Below are 21,852 nucleotides of genomic sequence, written 5' to 3'. Positions count from 1 at the left end.
CACCTTTTCCCAGGTGATAGTATTAAAATAATGAGACTCTTGTATAGCTGTGATTTTGCTACATTTGGAATGGTGAATGCAATCGAGTCCCCATAATGTAAAAATTATTTTAAAAGTAAGGAAGATAGAAAGCCAGTGATGGATGGTGGTAGAAAAGTAAGACATACTGCAGAAAAAGACACTGAAAGGACTGTATTAAATGGAGGACTCAGGAGATTTACAGTTACAGACTATAAATAATTGCAAACGTAATAGTATAAATGAAAGAAGGGAATTATCCACATTCTCAGAAGAAGGAAAGACAAGGTGCAATGGCCTGAAGCTGAAACAGGAAAATCTCAAGTCATTAAGAAAGTGTTTCTTACAATAAGAGTAATTGGGCGGTGAACGAGAGGGCAGTGCAGCGTCACTGCAGATGGGCTACCGAGGCCATGGGCATTCCTGTGAAGTGGAGCTGGACAGATTAGGTGACGTAGATGAGCTTCTGCAGCTGCTAGTCATTTCAAGAGCTTACAAAAGTCAGTCTGTTTCTCTACATCATCTTAATAAAATCCCACATCTTTCTACAGCTGCCAGTCACATTTTTCCAGTGGGATATCATAATGAAATTCGTCTTTGCAGCCAGGATTGTGAGTCCCAGTGGCTTCAGTGAGATGAGGGTCAATCTCATTGCATTTTCCATTGAAATTAAGTGTGTTTTCTGCTCTGGTTTTCTCAGCATGTCCTCTCTCTCTCTGACTGCTGTTTACTCAGCCCTTTGCGAGTAGGTTCTCATTATCATCTTTATTGTCGTGTTCAAGTGCACTGCTTTTATTATGTGTAAGCATCACTGGTGCTGGTGGCAAGTTGCCAAAGGACCCCCTTCAGCTAAGAAAGTGATGAAGTAAAAGGTATGTCTTGTTCTGATATTTCAGCTAAAAGCAGTGGTTGAAGCCTGCATGTAAAAAAGGCCGAGTATGACCCTATCCTGTTTCCTCTTCCTATGTGTGTCACTCCATTTGTTGCTGTGTTAGTGACACCATCTTCTTCTGACTACTTCCAGCAGTGTATACAGCTATGGAGTTTATCTAGGCTTTACGTGGGTTATCCAGAGGAAAAAAAAAGAAAGAGGGTTGCATTTGGCTTGGCTTGGATATAGCAGAAGCCCTTGTGGTGTAATAACATTCCAGGGAAAAAACACACACACAAAAAAAAACCATAGGAAAATTCCTGTGTCCTTTCTCCTCTCATGTTAGGAATTAGAAAAATATAACGTATTTTCTAGGTCCTCATTAGTGCAAATAACCAAGAACAACCACCCCTATTTTATCTTTTGTGTTTTTGCTAGGTAGTCATTCCTGTGATGGGAAAAAACCAGGAAATGCATGTTTCAACGTGAGTTCCCAGGGTCTTGCATGTCATGCACCGGTCTCCGTGCTGTCCATGGATGTCACCAAGAGACTGGTACTTGGTAGTTTGCCCTCATTCTTCGTGGTTGTTGCACTACTCTGAACAAGTAACAGGCAGTGAGACTTCTTGCTTTTAACCTGAAAGTTAGCTCAGAGATGTGTAAGGCTCCAAATAAGCAGCCCCAGCGAAAAACTACAACCTGGGAATGTGACTGTTTAACTACAAAATGGGAATGTGACGAGCTTTGGTGCTGCATGCTGCTCTACAGCTGGAGCTGGAAGGCCCATCTGCAGGGTTAAGGTCAGATCAAGATTCAGCCCTCTGTGAGCAGGCTGTTAGTGGCTGTGGGATCTGCTCTGTTTCTTAATTTTATTTTGCAAGCAGAGAGTTCCTTGCTACCTACTGACATGCTGTGTGCTTCACAGATATCAAGAATTCAAGCTTTGCGACAGTTCTATGAAATAATTTGTGCAGATAAGCCTGAGGGACAGCCACAGGACTGGTTCTGCAGGAAGGCAATTGCCAGGTTAAGCTGTCCTAGTTGTTTACCCACTTCTTGCTGCCTCACTGAGCCGTGGAGTCCCTAGCGCTGTTTTATTTGTTTCCACTGGTGAATAGTTATTGTTTCAGAAGGTGGTTCTGGACAAGTGATCCCCAGGAGCTGTGCATCTAAGGGACAAAGCCTTGGGGCTAAAAAAGAAATGGGCTTTGGTGTAAGCACCCAAATCTTCCCAGGCACCCTGAGGCTTGTCAAACTGCAACATCCCCCTCGCCCTGGGCAGTGAAGGGAAGAGTGGTAAATTTCTTCTGTGCCATCTGGAGTGACACTTTCTAACTGAGCTCCTATCTAAGCTTTGCCTGGATCTGAGTTTCAGCCTTTTTAAGGAAATGTTGATATGAGTATTTTCTATGGGGTTTCTGGTGTGCTTTTTCACGTTAGTTCAATTTGAATCCAAGTTCTTAAATAAACCCAGTATTTTAATACATCTGTGCTCAATGTAGGGGTCCAGGTTCTATATTTAGACCTTAAGTAGAAGCATCTTGCTGCTCTACGGAGTTTTATGTGTCTAACTGCAGGCCTCTGGTTCAGTAAATGTATCTGGTTTTTGCTTTCCACCCTTGTGTAACTGTGAGCAGTAACAATTCTCAGAGCAGCATCTTGCCAAAGGCATGCCTGGCAGCTGCCTGGATATAGCTAGCTGCTGTGATTCTGCTTTTAGTATGGATATAAATGAAGAAACAGACTTTTCTTCCCAGGCTTCAATTTTGGCCAAGGATATTATATTATTTAGCTTTGCATTAGCAGCTGGGGAAGTACTTATATGGTCACTTTGATAATTAGTTTCACTCTTATTTTTGAAGAGTTTACTAGTATTTCAGTCCATTACTTTAACAAAAAGCATTTATAATATCCATGAATTGAAACATTCTGTTGGTGTTGTGAACATATGTTGGTAAGTAACTATATATCCTGTCTAGAGGAAGTATATAACACTCTGTGTGTGTTGTATAATCTGGAGATGGATTGTCCCAAGTGAAAAGAAAGCTTCAAAAAAGAAATATTTGTAAAGGTACAGTGTAGCTCTCCGTAGAAACTTAAAGTGTAATGATGTAAATGGGCAGAGAATTGTGATACCACTGTGATAGAGTTAACTCTTATTATTTGTTATTATTTTATAGCTGTTTTCATAATTATTAATTATTATTAATCTTTAATACTGATGATAGTAGTAAATAAAATCATAAAGACTTCACCTAATTTTTTTATGGGTAAGTGAGACTCTTAACCAGACTTGGGGGTGAGCAAAGGCTGATGTTAGCGTTTGCCTTTGTAAATTGGCATCTGTCTAAGTGCAGCTGGAGGTAAGTAGTTTAAGGCAGACCCACAGAAAAACTGAGCTAGAAGGGGCCCTCCAGAATCATCTGGTCCGGCTCCTGCATCTAGGGAAGGCTCACATATTCCTGTGTTGCTCTTGACAGTATTTGTCCAATGTGTTTTTAAAGGCCTCCAACAATGGAGGCTCCAGGCCTTTTTCTCCAACAGCAAGACATTGTTGACTCTTCAGTTTGTTATCTACAGTTTTCCTCCTGATATTTAAGATGCAGTAAGCTTTATTGGGAGGAAGTTAACAGTATGCTAAGGATGATCCATTTGTCTTACGATTTGGACAAGAATGAGAGGCTGTGGGTGTATCTTTGCAAATTTAAATTACATAGTTTTATTCTTGGTTAAACAAGCCCGATGCTTAGAGCATTCTTATCTAATGCATGAAGAAATTTTCAAGGACACTTAGCAGAGGTGAAAACTTCAGTTACAGCTGTTCCGTGAGGCAGAAGCAGTCCTAGGATTATGCACAAATTCACCTTATGAATTGATCCAAATGTGACTAGGCAAAAAAGTCGCACCAGGAGTCAAAGGATCCGAGTCCTGTGAATAAAGTGCCCAGCATACACACTTCTGACTGGGCTCCTTTCACATAAAAGTCATGGCGCAGGCAGGTGCTGAAATGTACCCTCTGCTAGCCACAGGGCAGAAGGCACAGAGCGGGATGACAGCCAGCAGCTTGCTCCCTTTCTTGTGTGCGTGGGCAGTGAGGCCCATCTCCACGCTTGCCCCACTCCAACCCCTTACCCTGCTGCAGGGGAAGGAGCCAGACCCCTCCTAGGCTCCTGTGTGTGCCCTGTGTCCATTTCCAAGGCAGAGTTTTCCATGAAATGATGCTTTTGCACTTGCGGATTATAGAGCAATAACAAAGTGAAAAGACAGCTGCCTCTGTACTAGGGACCTCTGTGAGCTCTAGACGATTATTTTCAAGTATAGAAGTATACTTGGCACGAACATCTCTCTTCCTTCTCAGTCCCACCTTTTCCAGGTAGTAGCTCCAGCCAAGTTCATGTGGGAAGGACAGATTTCTTGTCATTGAAACACGAGCATCCCAAACTGTGTGTGCAGGGGCAAAGTTGTAATACTGCATTGACGGGTGAATTCACTTCTGCATAAAAGTCTTCCCTGTTCTGTTTTTCCAGTGGTGAGCCTCACACATCTGATTTGAAAGGCCAGACTGGGTAGGTTTTCATAGAGTTTGCCTCAGCAGAAAGATGGCTGAGATTGTTGTCTTCAGTGTTAATGTACGAAGGAAAAATACTTACCTGAGTGCTTGCTGGTTTAAAGTGTATCGTTTCTTTACACTCACATTCATTAGATGGCTTGACATAAAGGTTTAGCATTCTCCTTCCACCTAAATTCCCTGATTTGTTATCAGCAGCAGAATTGCACAGGAAGGTACATGGTAGGAGAACAATAGCTCCATTATGACCTACTAACATTGTAATCTAATTTGAGTTTAAAAAAAGACCTACATATTAACATCCAGCACAGTAGGATAGCTGAATGCATTTTTATAGTACAGAAACAGTGATCTGTGACAGTTTTTAAAGGAATTTGTGTTTCAGTATTATTAGATTGCCATTTCTAACTGGTACAGCATTTCAGTTGAATTAATGTTTCTCACCTGTACTTCTTAGCCAAGCTTTGTTTATTTTTTTTTTTTTTGTGGTTGTTATTTAAATGTTAAAAAGCTTGAAAAGCATATGATGTTGAAACCAGCTTGTTAATTAAGGAATAGTTCCCCACTCTTGTTTCTTGAAACACTGAAGACACAGGAAGAGCCTTGATTTACTCATAATGGCCTAGATTAAGGATAATGGTCTAACTGCAGTCATCAGTCATGGCCTATATCACAAGCTGAGCAGCTCACAGTCTCTAATGTATTTCCCATCAGGACAGCAATGGGAGGTGGGATGTTCTGTTACCTCAGCTTAACAGGGTAAGGGATCTCAAGGCACATTGATTAAACAACCTTCCCAATGTCACGGCAGGACCTCTGCGACAGAGCAAAGAGTTTGGGTAGCAGCAGTTAAGATCCTTTCTCTCCAAGTGATACAGGTGGAACACTATAAAGAGCTGATGCACATTCCCGTATGGACCAAATTAGCTGTACTGCTTATTAAAAACATGGCCACAAGCTGTTTTTGCTAATACAGCATGCCACACTGGTATAACTAAAGTTACATTAGCATGAATTTCTTACCATCAAATGCAGCAAAACTGTGCAAATCTTCCAAGAAAAATAAAGGTGACGTATGTGTACGTTTAGGCCCACCTCTTGCCCTCCTTGGAGGTGGTGGGAATCCCTCCATTTATATAGTGGGCTCTTCACTGTTCTCAGATTCACTCTGTTCCCGTTGAAGACATCTCCTATGGGCATATTTAAATGAGTGAGGGTGAAAGTACCCAGGGGGAGTTTAAAGGATCAAGTTTAGGCTGCTTGTTTAACTCTCACTACAAGCACTTATGTTCCTGAGTCATGTAGGCAGTTTAAAAACACTCCTTGCTTGTTCTAATGAGAATCTGAATACGGGTCCTTGAGATAGATCTCAGTTATATATACAATGTGGCAGCTGGTACTTGCTTCTATTCCCAGGAGAAAATATGGATTGTTTCTTTTCTGCTATTGGATTTTGGGTAACTGAGCTGTTTCCTTTACTGCGGGCAAACTGCATTCAGCCATTAACTTCAGTTTCTTAATTAAGTAATTTGAAAGTTTCTCATTTCATTGTGCCAGTTGATATGCTTAAATACATATTTTTGTGCCAGCAGAGTTTTTCCAGCTGTTTAAAGACACATAATACTCATACCTTTTAATAGAGTTTTGGTTTCACAGGGTTCAGCTTATGAATCACGCTTCCTAATTAAATTTTAAATAAGCTATTATGGATACTGAGAAGGCTGCAAGATATGTAATGACAAATAATATAGGCAATTTCAAAAAGAAAGAAACAACTTCTTGTGACCAAGTATATATGAAATTAAATAGGTCCTAGCATCATATATTAAAGCTGGACTCTCTTACATCTACTGTGTAGATGTTACACAGTAAAGACACAGATTTATTTCGTAACTTAGAAAAGTCTTTGAATTTCTTTTTGAGATATCACATGTGTTAGTTGTACATGCTCACTTTTCAAAGGAAAATTCAACATTCATCTAGCATGCAGATATTTGTGAGACACACTTAAGTTGTCAGAATACTGCCCAATGTACACGGTGTGCCTATGCCCCACTTGAAATGCCGCATTTCGATTTCTACCTGACTTACACAATAGTGGGCCTAATTCTCCCTCCCCCTCCTGTGCTGATTTTTAGATTTCTCTTTCCTGCTGTAAGTACTCTCTAACATCTAAAACAGCTGTGATTTTCTGCTCTGCACTTTGTATAATCTATTATTCTTATGTATAGACAGAGCATGGTCTCATTTTTCAATTTGTTTTTCTACGCTTATTTTGCTTTCTGTTTGGATAACCTTACGTATTTTCAAAGGTACGGAGCATTACAGCATCAAGCGGCATCAAGCTTTGTCAATAGTCTTGGAGGGGAGAGAAAAAGAGGGGAGGGAGAGTGAAAGAGCGGAGTTAAGTTCCAATTGTATACATAAAACAATGCAAGTAATAAAAATAATTGCTTTCCTGTCAGCGGTGATGTGGTAAATAATTGCAACAGCCCACCTGAAGTACCCAGTAAGAACTGGGTAAAAACAATAATGGCCAAGTTAGAAAATATATTAGCCTTTATTTCTGCTGAACTGTGATTGAAGTAATGTGAACTAAAACACTTGTTAACTATGTTATGTGGTCAAAATATTTATAGGTTTATTGATGTCTTAAAAAGACAAGCTTAACTGAACAGGACTTCCATAGCGCATAGATTTCTTGAACAAGAAACTTGGCCAAACTTTAGCTTTGTGAGACATGACCATTACAAAACTGGAAGACAATGGTTTCCCATATGCCTTGCAAAACCAAGGTAATTACAGGAATACTCCTCAAACCAGATGGAAATGGGTGGTTCCTGCAACAAGGGATAGCCAAATCAATCCTAGGATTTATTAGGAATAAACAATGCCAGAAGGTGACAGGGTAGGTTGTATAATGCAAAAGGTTTCCATTGGCTCGGAAGGGAAGGTTCAGTGAAATACAGTGCATATACGTTGAAATCTAGAATAGAAGCTTTGCAGATATTCAGATTTCTGGAGAGAAGCTGTAGCCTTCAGTCTGATGATACTGTGAATATGTCTACATGGTTGGTTGCTCTCATGCATGAATTCCCTCTGCATGTGTGTTCAGCTGCCTGGACACAAGCCAGCTCCAGTTCAAAAGCATGTTTGTGAAGCCCAGCCCAGATCACTCTGCCTCTGAGCACGGCTTATTAGCTCAGGCACAGTGTGACCCCAACAAAGTCACACAGGTTTCCAGTCACACAGCTGGCTGGAGGCCCATTAGATTGGTGTGCAAGCAGAGGGAGCTCATACCTGCTTGTTGTAGCTCCTTTACGTGCATCCTGTAAGAGCTTACCAGGGTCCCAGGACTGGATCACACTGGATCCAGGCACTGATTTGCAACAAATAGGAGTAACTGAAATCTAAGCTTAAGTACCACCACAATTTATCTTGACAATATCTGTGTGTTACTTTATATATATAGATACACTTAATTATATGAAACAGACATGGGCTTTTTTTGCCTCGTTACTTTTCCTGTGCTGAAGTCCTGAAAGCTGTATTGGGCCTACTGTAGAAACTTAATCTTGAGTAAGATGGTAGCAGAGAGTGAAATCTTTTGAATGGAAATGACCTTGATGTTTCCCAGATGTGTTAGCAGCAAAGGTTTTTTCTTTGATCACCTTAAAAAAAAAAAAGTGGAGTGTATCAAAGAATCAACTTTTAACATATGACATTGAGAAGAAGATGGAAGACTGACTAATGGGAAGCAGCTCCACATTTTCCAGCTTTCATGCCTCATCAGTGCCATTTCTGATAGCCTTAAACTTTGACTAATACTGATTGGTAGGAGTCAGAGATGATGAAGTATAAAATAATTTGATTTTGTTCTGAGGGATGGTCTGTCAAAATCAGGCACAGCCTTAATGACGCACTGAGGTTATGGTATCTTAGTAGCTAGGAAAAAAAATCTGTTCTGCAATGTAGGATAATCTGCTGAATATGCTGTGACAGGCATTTTAGGCACAACGTATGGTTACTTTCACAGTTACTACTGTGGAGTAGCATTTAGTTCTTCAGTAAAAAGTATCCCTTGAAGAGTAGAAGGTGAAGCAAGACTGGAATTCACATAGTTTTAAGTTACACATTTTTCTATAAATAGAGTGCCTATTAAAATGAAAAAATAGAGCACCTATTAAATCTGCCATGGATTTCAGTGGGAACAGAAGTGGGTCATAGGTCTGCATAGAAACTCAAAAAAATAATGAAATTTTATGCATGGCAGTGCCAGCACAATGCCCTAGATTCTTCATCAGGTTTTGTACTGTTCTTTTTCCACATAGATTTGAGTTCCTGCAGTAACTCCTGATCTAATAGTGTTCTTATTTGTAATACGTTTCAATGAAAAGGCATGATTAGCCTTGTGTTCTGGATATTGTCTTGTCTCTGTGGGCAACTTTTTTCAGCTCTTATTATTTATGTCTTACCCACAAGCATAGAAGTTGCATAGTAACCAACCCTCACTGATAAGAAGGTTACCTTACATCACTGCAGCATAGTAAAAGTGGCAAAAGATGTGTTTAAGTCCTGTCAAATTACGTTTACAGCTTTTACATTATCAAGGTCCTTTATGTTGCCAGTGTAGTGTAGAAGCGCCATGGAGAGGTAGGGGACTCATGCCTACACCTGCATCAGTGGAGGAGGAACAGGATTAGCAGCTGACGATGGTAACTAAGATATTGAATAAACGAAAAACCAGATGTTAGGCTGACACACATCAAATCCAGGCAACATCTATCTGACAGTGAGCCAGGCTTCCAGCATTTTCCATGTGCTATACTCTGGCAGAGGCATCTTTTATAAAGCAAAACTCAATGCCCAGTTCTGCACAGAGTCCAATTTTGCTGCTGACTTAGGTGACTTTTTATCGTTACATCTGGATCAATAAATCATTAATAAATATTTTGTGTTGCTACCAGAAGCACAGGTTGTTTCTTGTGCATACAGCCCACCAACAGAATAAAATGGATTAAAGGCTGAAACAATGACATATTCTCCACTAACTAAGAATGTTCAATTTTGGTTAAGACTATTGGAAGTCAGAAAACCTATTATGAAACCTGAAAATATTCTAGTTTCTATAGATTTTTTTAAATTTACACAGTTCTGGTGACCACATACAGGTGTGACTGCTGTGGTAGCTTGGTAGAAAAGGGCTATTTATAATTAAAGTAATATATGCCTAAAATTTTAGAATACCAAAAGGCCTCACAGAAAATCATTATTTCTGCATTAGTACCTAGGATATGATATTGTAAACATAAAGATATGAGCAGCATTAAAAGGTAGCATAGCCTTGGAAATATAACACCATATGGCTTGGCATTCCAGATCAGATTATTGATTCCAGTCACCATTAGCAGTTACAATAAATATTTCAGTTTTAAAAGACAGCTGCTGTTGTCTGCATCTAACCAATTGTGCAACAGGGGTACCTCACAGAACAAATTTCTTCCATGAGTGATTGATCCATTTATGCCATTAAGTGAGATTTTATTATCCTTATCTTGCTGCTTGCATGAACAATTTGAAGTTTTCAATTTTCTTTTATCTCTTCTGAATAGCAGAGACATGCTGACTGAGACACATTGGTAGGAGAAAAATAAGTTAAATGTAGACTAACCTATCTTGAGTGCTGTTTTTTAACATCTAGACATGAACAGAAACACCTCCTGACAAATGTGTGGGGCCTATTTCAGTTGTGTCTAATGCCACTGGAATACTTTTCATCAACATGTGAAATCTCTCACCCAGCTCCTGAGCATTAGGCTGTATTGAACTGAGGAGCCAAGAGGTTAACAGAACACTGACTCTCTCCTCAACTCTTGTAAGCACTCATGAACATAAGAATATAAAATATTTTCTCATTTAGATTTTTAACTTTAAAATTTACTTGTGTTTCCCTTGCTGCAGTCAATTTCCTAGTGATTTTTAATGGCTCAGAAGCTCTGTGTATTTTAGCAAAGGTCACCTATAGGCCAGTGGTACTGGACATTCCATTTGGTTTCTCTAACCACAGACATGTAGTAGACTAGGAAAAAAATGTGGAAAAGTAATGATGGAAACAAGGGAATGGAAAATTTCTTGTGTTTGAAGAAGCAATGTGCTACCCGCTTGGTACCATGTAGCCTTTTATTTGATGGCTTAGCTTAATAAAACTCTGAAATGCTTTCACTTAATTAAACTCTGAAATGCTTCCATCTCCTGTATCCCATATTTCAGTTCTCTGTGATTTCTAATTTTGCTAAGTTCTGACAGGTGGAATTTTGCAGAGTTCACTGCAATGTAGGCTGTCCCTTTGCCCACAGGTTTTGTTGTTGTCTTGCTGTGCATTGTGTCAGTGAAGAACCTTCTGCCATCTCTTGCAGAGTCCAGGGCTGGCATGACTCCTCTGCTAGATGCAAAGTGATGACAATCTCCAAAAAATCCCATGTGTTTAAGAGGAGGGAAAAATGTTTACCCTCCTGGTTCAGGTTCCCATTAAAAGCTACAAAGAAGCTTCCCAGGATCCCATTTGTTATCAAGTGAGGGACTTCTCTGTTGTACTGTAGGATCTAGGATATGTTCTCATGGTGGTCATACAATTTCTATTGATCTAGCAGCATTATCCATGTGTATTGTCACTTCAGCAGCAGATAACTTGGTGTACTGTTGTACTGGGTCTGGCCGGGATGGAGCTCCTGGCAGCCCGTGTAGTGCTGTGCTTTGCATTTGGGGCTAGGCAGGGTTGGTAACACACCAGTGATAACACTCCAGTGTTTTGGCTGTTGCCGAGCAGTGCTTGCACAGTGTCAAGGCTTGCTCTCCAAATCACTCTTCCACCCCCAAGGCCAGTAGGCTGAGGGTGAGCAAGAAGTTGGGAGGGGACAGCTGGGACAGCTGACCCAAAATTACCAAAGTGACATTCCATACCATATGGTGTCATGCTTAGCAATAAGAGCTGAGGGGAAAGAGAAGGATGCAGGGACATTCCTTATTAAGGCATTTGTCTTCCCAAGCAATCATTATAGGTGCTGAGGCCCTGCTTTCCAGGAAGTGGCTGGACATCTGCCTGCTGATGGGAAGTAGTGAGTAAATTCCCCTTCTTGCTTTGTTTGTGTGTGCAGCTTTTGCTTTTCTTATTAAACTGCCTTTTTCTCAGCCCAGGAGCTTTTCCATTTTACTTTTGTCCTCTCTCCTGCTGAGGAGGGGGAATGAGAGAGCAACTGGGTGGGTGTCTGGCAGCCAGCTAAAGTCAACCCACCACAATTGTCTTACATAAGACTGTATTTTAAGATGGGACCAACCTGACCAATCTCAATGAGTATATTTGGCACACTTAGTTGGGAACAGTTCAGATCATCCTCCTGATGTAGGTACTTGGGCATTAGGGTCACTTTTGTTCACTCAGATAATCAGTACAGGACTAGGGTTATCTCAATGTGAAGCCCATCTACATAGAATGCATTTACAAAGAAATGCTACTTTTTCAATAGATGGTGATCTACGGTTTGCAAAATAAAAGATTAAGGATTTGACATACATTTAAGACAGTATCATTATTCAGGGTTTCCATTTTTCTTTTCCACAGATCATGTCTTCACAGTGACTCGAAGGCCCAGGAGCTGTTAACACAGTTGATAGTCAGGAGGGTTGCTCATTCTGCTAGCAGCCGATGAGATTATGTCAATACGAAACTCGGGCTTCCTGCAAAGGATAAGAAGTAGGGAACCGTGAAAGTCCACATGAGACGGGTATGGGGAACTATACCCTTGGAAAAATTAATCTGAGGTGAGTAAGAACAGTTTCTCCTGTTTGTTGCAGGGAACACAATGCATGAGAAAGCAAGGTAAAATATTGGTGGATGTTATAAATAAATGCAACTCTCCAGACAGCCCTTTCTTGAACAGTACAGTCCTGATTCACTCAACCATATAAAATTATAATTAGTCATGTCCCAAACTCAGCACAGACTTGCTGAATAGGCTGTTTATGTAAGATCCCTGTAGCAAACTTAGGAGTCATGGCATAGGAAATGAATGCTAGTATAAAAAATCAGTTTCCCCCATAAGAAGCTGTAGCATGGCTGAAGTCTTGAGGCCAAAACCAGCTGTATGTAGATGCGAGAGTCATATACTATTTCAAGCAAAAACTCAGATAATTTCTGCAGGTGAATATGGCATCAGTGCACCCTGTACAAAAGCTACTGCACTGACCAAAAGATGCAGCATGAAATCCAAACCTCACAAAAATGAGTGGAAACTTTGCCATGCATTTGACAGGACCATAACTTTATTAATCGCTATGGCTAGCAGAAACTGGTGGAGCAAGGGAGTGTGATCACTTTGAGATCAGCCTGCAGGGTGTGAGTAAACACCCAACCAACTTTTGCAAGGTGCCACAAACAGTGATGTGCAGTTGCTTCTTGTAAAAATGACAGCAAGCAACCTCCTGCTTTATGATGAAGAGGTGGTAAGATTTTGTAGCTCAACGTTTGTGAGTCTCCAAATTGGAGCATGAAAACTTTGCCTGTAAAAAGCACATTTTAGAGCTTTTTCCCAGAGTCTGATAAGTATCAAAGCTAGATGCTTAGCTGGAAACAGACTTCTTGCTTAGAAGCGTTCTTTGACATTTCTTGAAGAAATTTGCATTAGGGACATTTAAAAACCAAAGCATTCAAGCGAGTGGCTTAGCTTTTTTCCTGCCTGCCTGAGTAATTCAAGCATGCAAAGCCATGCTTGTGTCTACAGTCACGAATCCTCCTGTTCTGCTTTTAAAGAGCACCTTACACTGGGAATCATGTGCAGGAGTAGAGCTGATGTGTGTTATGATAATACAAATAGTAAATACAGGAATAATCAACAGCTGATGGGATCCTCATGCAGCTTTTGCTGAGGAGTCTGCAGGAACATCACCCCAGTGCAGCAGGCCACACAAAAAGGGATGAAGGAATAGTCAGGATTCTTATAATTGAAATTAACTGTATGTTGTTTCAATTAATTGTTCCAATTAGTCTCTCTTTCTTTTCAGTTATGCCTTTCTGTAACAGTGTCATCTGGGATGCTGTGAGAAATTGAAAATGCCCTAATGGTCAGATGCTCATCAATTAAAGAACTTTCTAGTTCTAATTAGCTCCCTGAGAAGAATTCATTGTAAGAATGAAAAATTTTACAGGTGGAATGGGTGAGGAGTTGTTTTTATTACAAGACTAATTTTCCTTTCAGCAATAGCATTATTTCTGTTGCCAAAAATAATTTTTAAAAAGCCTTAATAAGGAAGAAAAGAAGGAAACAACTGGTTTGTTTCTATCTAGCAAGACTTGTTCTTAAGAGCTATCTTTCACAATGATTTAGTAGCTAGGGTGCAAGCAACACAACAGCTTTAAATAACCTTTTTTTTTTTTCAAAAATAAAAAAATCAACCCCAAAATTATAATCCAAATTAAGAGTACCAAAGCTACTTTTTATGAAGTCCGACCAAGAGGGACTGTTTCAGTTTTTTAGTCAATGAGACATTTCCTGACAAAGACTGAGAAAAAATGGTCACGTTCTAGAGCTGGTTAAAATATTTCTGAGTTTATATTGTTTTTTTTTTTTTTTTTAAATGGAAAACTGAAGTCTAAGATGCAGTTTCAAAAGTTTTCTTTTCTTTTTCCCCAATTTTTATTTGCACTGGAAGTTCACACAGTACTGAGAACAGTTGCTAGCAGTTGTTTCCCCTGAGGCTGTAAATGCAAAAGGACAGAAAGCTCTGCCTAAAAGCATGGCCTAACAGATGCTTTCTGCCACAGCCTGTAACCATCTCCAAATCCAGGTGTAAGTATCACACTGCCTTGATATGCTAAGAATTAAGAAGACTGTTTTTTCAGATTTTTAAGTGTGGCACACAGCCTGCACCTTCAGCCAGACCTCCACAACATACACACTAAACAAGGGCCTTCAATTTAAGAGCTTATCCACAAATGGAGCTATTTGTGACTATGTCTAGGGTTAGGAAGTGTGTAAGTACAGCTTGTGAATGGATGCACCTCCCTACGTGACTCTCAGAGAGCTGAGCTGCCCAAGAAACTGTGCTTTTTTCTGCTTATCTTCTATTAGGAATGCTGAGACAGATCTCCAAAGTTATTTAGTTGTGGTGTTGCTTCAGCTATTGTGATCCAAGGACATTCTGTCACATAGAGGTGACAAAACTTAGGGAAGTGCACCATTTTATATATGGGCTATATTATATGGTACAAACAGATCGCACATGATGCCTTCAGCAGCCACTTTCATCTTCATCAAAGATATTTTAGCAACATGACCTAACTTAAATCCTTAGTCTTACTGTCTTATTTCTGGTCTTTGCCTAAGAGAATAATAATTTACAGTAATCACCACAGATTTGAGCCCTGGATGAATCTCTCTCTCTCTCTCTCTCTCTCTCTCTCTCTGCATATATGTGCGTGTATATGTGTATATGCAGCTATACACATACATAAAAATATATATATACACACATCTATGTATTTTAACTGAGTTATAAGACAGCTTCCATTGCAGACTTTGCTTATGATTTCCACATAAAAAATCTTCAGTTAACCAAAATGCTGAATGAAGTGAGGCTCATGACTTCTCCATTCTAAACCTTGTTTGTCAGAGGTTTCTGATACTTTTGGAACCTCTTAGTAAAAACAGGTTAAACAGCATCTGAAATAGTACATTTTTGCATCTAACCAAATTTGTCATCTTTGCCACAGCATTTAAACGGCCATAAACTTAGTTTTTTTCATGCCTCTGTACTGACAATATGATCCATTTAATAACCTCTAACATTGACGCAGCAGCATCAAAATCAGCTTTTTGGTAGATTATCCACTAAATAAAATATTTTTATAGGTAGCTTTTGTACTTCTGACATAAGTGTTGTTCAAATGCTTGCACCTTCCTACTCATTCAGGTGAAAACAACAGAGCAGAGCATGTTACTCGCAAAATGCTCAAAAGCTGTAATAGGAATTCCTTCCAAGTCCTGTCCTACTGGTGAAGACATTTATGTAATCAATAATAATTTATAAAGAAATGAACCCCATCTCCTTTTCTTAAGATTTACTCCACTTTCATGTGTTCTTGGGGAGCAAGGAGGAAGATTTCATTAGAACAAAGCAGCGTTTGGCAAATGATAAATCATGGCTTCTCAAAAGCCAGTCATGCATTTCTCTGTTTACACAGTATTCCTGGAGTGACAGTACAATGGCCCTGTCCATAAGCAGTGTGCAAGTTCACAATAGTCTTAACTCCCAGACCATACATTCCTGCCACCTCTTTTGTGCTGGCATTAGCAGCTACGTGGCTGTGTTGTGCAAATGAAGCTTTTCTTTTTTTGTGGGATAAATGTTCTGCAACATTAGTGAGCATTCCACATTGCTTTGGCTTATACTGATTATGAAACCCACCATTAGTTGGGAGGGTAAGAAAAAGAAGTGTTTATCAGTACAGTAATCTCATATTTACAATGTCCTTCATCCTCTATTCTGCATGGGAAAAGAGGACCAGCCAAAAGTAAATCAGTCAGAAAGGTACATGATTTGCCTAGGTTATCAGGGTGTGTTACTGCTCTCTGCTCCTTCTCTGTTTCCAACACCTCCTCATTTGATTGAATTGCCAGTGGTACGTGTGTTTCCTGTTAGCACTTCTCAAGTGTCCCTTCTTTTCCATGTTCATTCTCTGTTTAATGGCTATTTCTTCCTTCTTTTTCTTAATATTGAGCTCCTTAAATTCCTACTGTCTGTATCTTCCATTTCTAGCTGATTCTACTGCATAAAATAGGAGTGCACAGCAGCCCTTTCAGGGATGAAGGAACTCCACTATTTGCTTCTATCCATCAGTGTGCCCTGGTAAAGAGTTTCTGGTACCATGTGATACTGAACTTCAAAATCTGTTTGCAGATGGATGGCTAGCAGGATAGTGTTGTCCCAAAATAGGGTTCTTCACCCGGTGTGTGAAGAGCTGATAACAAAGAGTCAAGATATTTGTTTATTTCATGTCTGCACAGAGATGGGTGTTAGGTGGTAACTCCACAAAGCTGGCATACACTTGAAACACAAACAGGATCTTGTATACACATCAGGATCAAGGAAAAAGTGGTAACAAAATACATGATTTGTTACAAATTATTTATATAACAAAAGCACTTCTATACATGTCTAAATAATTACCAACTCATTATATTAAGGTGGTCTTACATTTACATACTCATTATGCACAAGTAGGTGTCATTTGTAAAATTAAAATCAAGCTAAGTTAGCTAAGGACACACTTTCCTTGACACTATTCCAGAACTGGGCATGTATGATATAAATCAGAAATAAGGCAATAGCATTGAAAGAACCTCATTGTTTCACTTCCTTGCTTCAATGAATTCAATGCAGGGACCTTCCATTCTTGTTCCTATAGTTTCAATAACAGATTGTCCTTCCAACATCAGTGGTAGTAAAAAGAAAGAAGAGAGGTTACATCCTTCACTGTAATTAATTGTGGCAATAAGCTTCTGGACATTGTTTCTAGGTACCTTGGTGTATTTATTTAACATCAGGGTCATTTCTACTTTTATTGTACTACTCTTTCTTATATAGAGAGGATTAAGAGCTGGAAAACTTGATATCTCTGCCTGTTTTCACATAAGTTCAGAGATGCTCCCACTATCCTGTTTTGAATGAATTGTCAAGTGCCTGCAATATTTTTTTTTACAGAAAGAAATGCCCAGGGCATGCCAAGTAGAGTATGTTCTGGATCAAATATCCATGGACTGAGATATCAAAGACCCCTCCCACTGGTGCACAACAAGTGGTTCGCTACATGCAAAATGCTAATTTGTGTAGACATGGCAGTTTCTTAAGCATGCTGCTGCAGAGCTTTTCATCCCAGATGGTTAGTGATTTTGGTGCTCTTTGGCTCAAGCTACCGTTTCAAGATGATCTATTGCCCCTTTCTGCAAGGGTGCATTCCTGTCCCCAAATGTCTCACAGCCATAAGTACCCCTCTCCCCTGGCGCATTCAAACGCTGTGCTGGAGCCAGAATCTCAGGTCAGCAGGGAAGGCTGAAGCCAGCCCAGGAGCTAAGGAGCAGCTTCAGGGAACAAGAGAAAAGGAAAAGATGAGTCCTTAGGCACGAGGACTGAATTGAGCGATGTCACGAGGATGTCCCTTTTGGGGCAGAGCGAGCTGGAGGCAGGGATCAGGGGATGGACTTCTAACTGGCTCTGCTGAGGAAAAGACTGTGCTCCTTACCTGGAGAAGTCTTTTGCTGGCTGGGAACACACCTGAGTGAGGCAACCTTTCATGTGGATTCCTGATAAGACTGTAGTCTGAGTGACTGCAGGATCTGAATCCCCCTCCCTGCAAGGTGTTTTGACAAACTTTACAGCTACAGTCCCAATGTTTTGTGTGAGAACATGCCTTAGATTATAAAGGTGACTTTTGGCTAAAATTACCAAATACAGTATTAGATGTTATAAAATCATTTTGTTTGCGGTGAAGCAGACCAAATTACAAGTTGCCTCCATTCTTCCTTTTTCTTAGGATCCTGGGCATCAAATTCTGATCTCAGGTAGTTCAAATCCTAGTTTCCCTTATAGGCAACCCATAGAGAACAGGACATCTTGGGATCACCAGGCTGGACTAATTAGCCAACTATATTCATACTTCTTGAAGGAGTTTTCTGCAGATTTATGTGGAAGAGCTTTTGTCCAAGACAGAGGAAACCGGTAAGCATACTCTTCATCCATCCACTGCAGTCTCATGCAATTCCAGAAACCTGTTCATGACAGATTATAAAATTTGGCAAGTGATTGCAATGTACTTTAATAACCTCTAATATCTCAAAGAAAAGCAGAAGCCAAGATTTTAAAAATGTTATTTAACCCATAGTGTCAAGACATTCATCATTACAATAAGTGTCTAATACTGTATCTGATATTGCCAGTCCCAGCTAAAAAAGGAGTTGAGTTGACTTTACAACCTTTATTTCCAGTGCAGAACTTTCAGGAAGTCTCTTTCTCTTGGCTCAAACCTTGCCTATCATGGCAACTGTTGTTGTTATTACTGCCACCATCATCAGTATCACTTGTAAACAAAACTCCATCATGTAGATGTGCTATTTATGGCTATTTTCTTGAGGATTTTGAGACAGATGTTATGTGCAGTGTGCTGCAGACTTCATTTATCTCAAATTGCTATGTGAAGTGTTCTTTTTTTGAAGACCATGTATTAGGGATGCCAATGGTAGAAGAACAAAAATCAAAGGCTACCTCTATGTTTTATAGGAGAGGTAGCTGGACTGGCACTGGAGACTTTCTGACAAGCAGTAGTCAAGTGTAAGCCTGTAAGGCACCTATGCTAATGGCATACATCACTTTTAGAACTGTAGGAAAATGTGACTTATGGATTAGGTGATATAAGATATAGCCTATGTGTTTCTGACTGTGGTAAGCTACAAAATAGGTGTCATCATGCAACTCCAGACTGTTCAATCTTAGCTTCTCAGACCAGATCCTGGACTTCTTGACCTAAGGCAAGAAGAGAGTCCACAACCAGGAGAGCAACCATTGCTTTTGCACTTAACAGCTGCTGATGAGCTGTGAAGACCCTCTATCCAAATAGACATCAAAGAACAGCAGAGGGCTAACAACAGTGTAAAACAAACAGCTTAGGTTTTATTACAATCTTCACCAAATTTTTGAAGTACAGATTACAGAATCCCTCTATTGCACTATACTAAATTAATTAAACCCAACACAGATTCCTCAGTTGTAGTGTTAGCCATGGTTGTAGGGAATTGACCAGGAACTGATTATGAAAATACCTTTATCCTCCTCATTTGGCTGTAAAATTTTTATCTTCTCAGATGATGCACTGCAACCCTTCAGCACTAGGAGCTACAAATTATTAACTTCTGGAAAAATGATTTAAAATGTGTGGTGGAAAAGGACAATGCTGAGAGAGACCTTAAAGAGGCCACTAGGCAGAGGCCATGAGACTTCTTTTTTAGGTGTCTTTAGCTTTGTTTCTTAGGTGTGTTTTATCCCACTGTTTATCAAACAAACCTTTTGGAGTAAATTTCTCAGACCTGGCTTCTTTTTTTGTGCTTTCTTTTGTGATACAGCTATTTAAAAAAAAATAGCATTATCGGGACAGGAGACCCTTGAACAAGAGTCTGCTTGGATGGTACAGAGCTGGCAGATGATGCTACTGCAACTGAAAAAGCATTAGGGCTTCTCTTACCTTTGCAAGAGCTAAGGACAACTCCACCAGCAGTCTGGATGAGGAAGGAGTAAAACAGAGGAGGGAGTTTATCCTGCTTCTCCTCTGTCCTCCTGGGTATGCCAAGGAAACCACAGCTGCATCTGGGGCTTTTCTGCTTAATAGTACCAACAGCTGAGCTACAGAGCAACAGATTAGTGTACCTGAGAGGAGAATCAGACAGGAAATAAGATTATTCAAATACTTTGAAAAGACACCCTCTATCTTCAAATCTTTATCTGGGGCTTTTTTACTGTGATATATGATCTATTTTGTGATGGCCAGCCTGTTAAAGCAGTCACAGACAATGATTAGTGCTAACATGAGCCAAAATGTAGTTATTCAGTTTCCATTTTGTAAGGTTTACATTACATAGATAGCTTGTAATATAATTCTGATAGGAAAAATTAATTCAGTAATTAAGTATCTCTCCAGAACAAATGGACCTATGGGTATTCCCCCAAAATATACGGTTCAAATTAGTGCTGATCAAGTCATAGTGTCTGCATTTGCCTCATGTACTGGCACTTCTAATCAACTGGAGCATTGCTCAGTGCCTACACTATACTTTCCTGCTAGGTACCTTCAATGGATACGCAAAAGGCAGCTGAGAATACTGTCGAGAATGATTGATGAACCTTACTGGCTCCTTGCATTTTTAGGGACATTTTTAGCTTTCTCTAGCTACAGACCTCAGGGATTGAAGGAATTTTGGAGACAGCAGTTTTTCTGGATCTGAGTTAGACAGCTTCAAGGCCCATATTGATAGGAAATGCTACTCGGTGAGTACTTCAGTCTTTAGATTTAATTTTTCTTCCTCTAGTGCTGCAAAAGGAAGTGGTGTTTCCAGCACTTTAAGCAGCCAGGATCCTCACCCCACTAGGTTATACCGCTGAGACCACCAGCCACTTGAGACCTCTTCAGCCCAAGGATTTGAAGTGCAGCTGACTGGTGAGGTCTCTTTGCTTGACAACAGTAGCAACAACTACTTTGTTAAGAAAAAATGTAGCCTGTGTAGAAGGTTTTGATTCTCCACAGGAAAGATCCTTTCTGATTTCAGTAGCAGAAAGGAATATAGACAGTGTGTCAAAATAAGCAGAAATCTAGGAATGGCCTTCCCTATTATTAAGCTTTTTACTTCTGGAAATGAAGAGAGGTGGTGCTTACCACTTACTGAAGGGTGTCTCCCTGCAGCTGAATGAAGGTGCTGTTACAGTGTTGTGCTGGTTTATCTGTGATAGTTTAAGATAGCATAGATAAAAAGAGCAAGGCACACCCAGTGGCACCCACTGTCCTGTGTGCCAGCAACTTGAAGGTAAGCTGTTGAGGGAACTGGGCTGTTCATCCTCTTCAAGCTATAGCCCATTAAGTTGCTTGCTAACTGCATAAGTCATAGCACTGGTTAGCTGTAAATGTTCTTAATTTCCTTTGGGAATGGGATAACAACATATCTGAGGTTTGAATGTCCTTGTGGAGGGACTACAACTCAGTTATATCTAGCAGGATCTACTTGGCTTCTAGTTCATTTGTTAAGCAGAAAATTTGTCAAAATTACTTATTGTTTGTCAGGTATTTGTGATTGTACAGGAGGAGATGTACCTGAAAGTCCACTTTATCTTTAATTAAACTGAAGGATTAAAATTATTTATATTAATTGTTGATACTAAACACCAAAGCCTGTGGTGGAGGAAATAATATCTCCAGTGTGTTTCACAGTTGCTTTCTTGTTGCAGCACAGCAACACAATTACCTTCTTATAACGCCCTCTAATGACTTAAAATATCTCATAACCACGATCATCTCTGATCCCTCTCTTTCCCCCAAATCAGCACAACTCCAGTCCTCACTATCACAGGGCATTGTGCCCCTTAGTTCAAGCCTCTCCACTGAGGTGCCCCACATAGACTAAGTAAGAGCCTGGGTACAGGAAAAAGTTTTGCTGCTTACTTGTGCCATATCATTATGGTGTGGAACAAGTATCTCCATTTAGTGGTATCTGCTGTTGACTTGCTGCAGGGTTTTTACCTTATTTCTGAAATGTGCAAAGAACATTCACAGGACAGATGTCTAAAACAGTTGAAATGGGGAGAG

At 40.0% G+C, this 21,852-nt stretch overlaps 1 long non-coding RNA gene across 4 annotated transcripts in view; it reads left to right on the top strand.

Annotated features, from left to right (window-relative positions):
• The window catches only part of LOC142027374 (uncharacterized), a 97,384-nt gene that overhangs the window by 10,032 nt on the left and 65,500 nt on the right, over positions 1-21,852 (top strand). For 3 of the 4 annotated variants that reach the window (XR_012649112.1, XR_012649113.1, XR_012649111.1), the window contains exon 3: positions 12,076-12,275. This is a non-coding gene — a long non-coding RNA (uncharacterized LOC142027374). Of the gene's footprint in view, positions 1-12,075; positions 12,276-18,042; positions 18,201-21,852 lie in introns of those variants that run through there. The other variant, XR_012649114.1, reaches the window with a different exon arrangement.

The sequence above is a fragment of the Buteo buteo genome, chromosome Z (assembly GCF_964188355.1).
Source record: "Buteo buteo chromosome Z, bButBut1.hap1.1, whole genome shotgun sequence".
Classification (NCBI taxonomy): Eukaryota; Metazoa; Chordata; class Aves; order Accipitriformes; family Accipitridae; genus Buteo; species Buteo buteo.
This window is presented reverse-complemented; position numbering and strand designations above follow the sequence as displayed.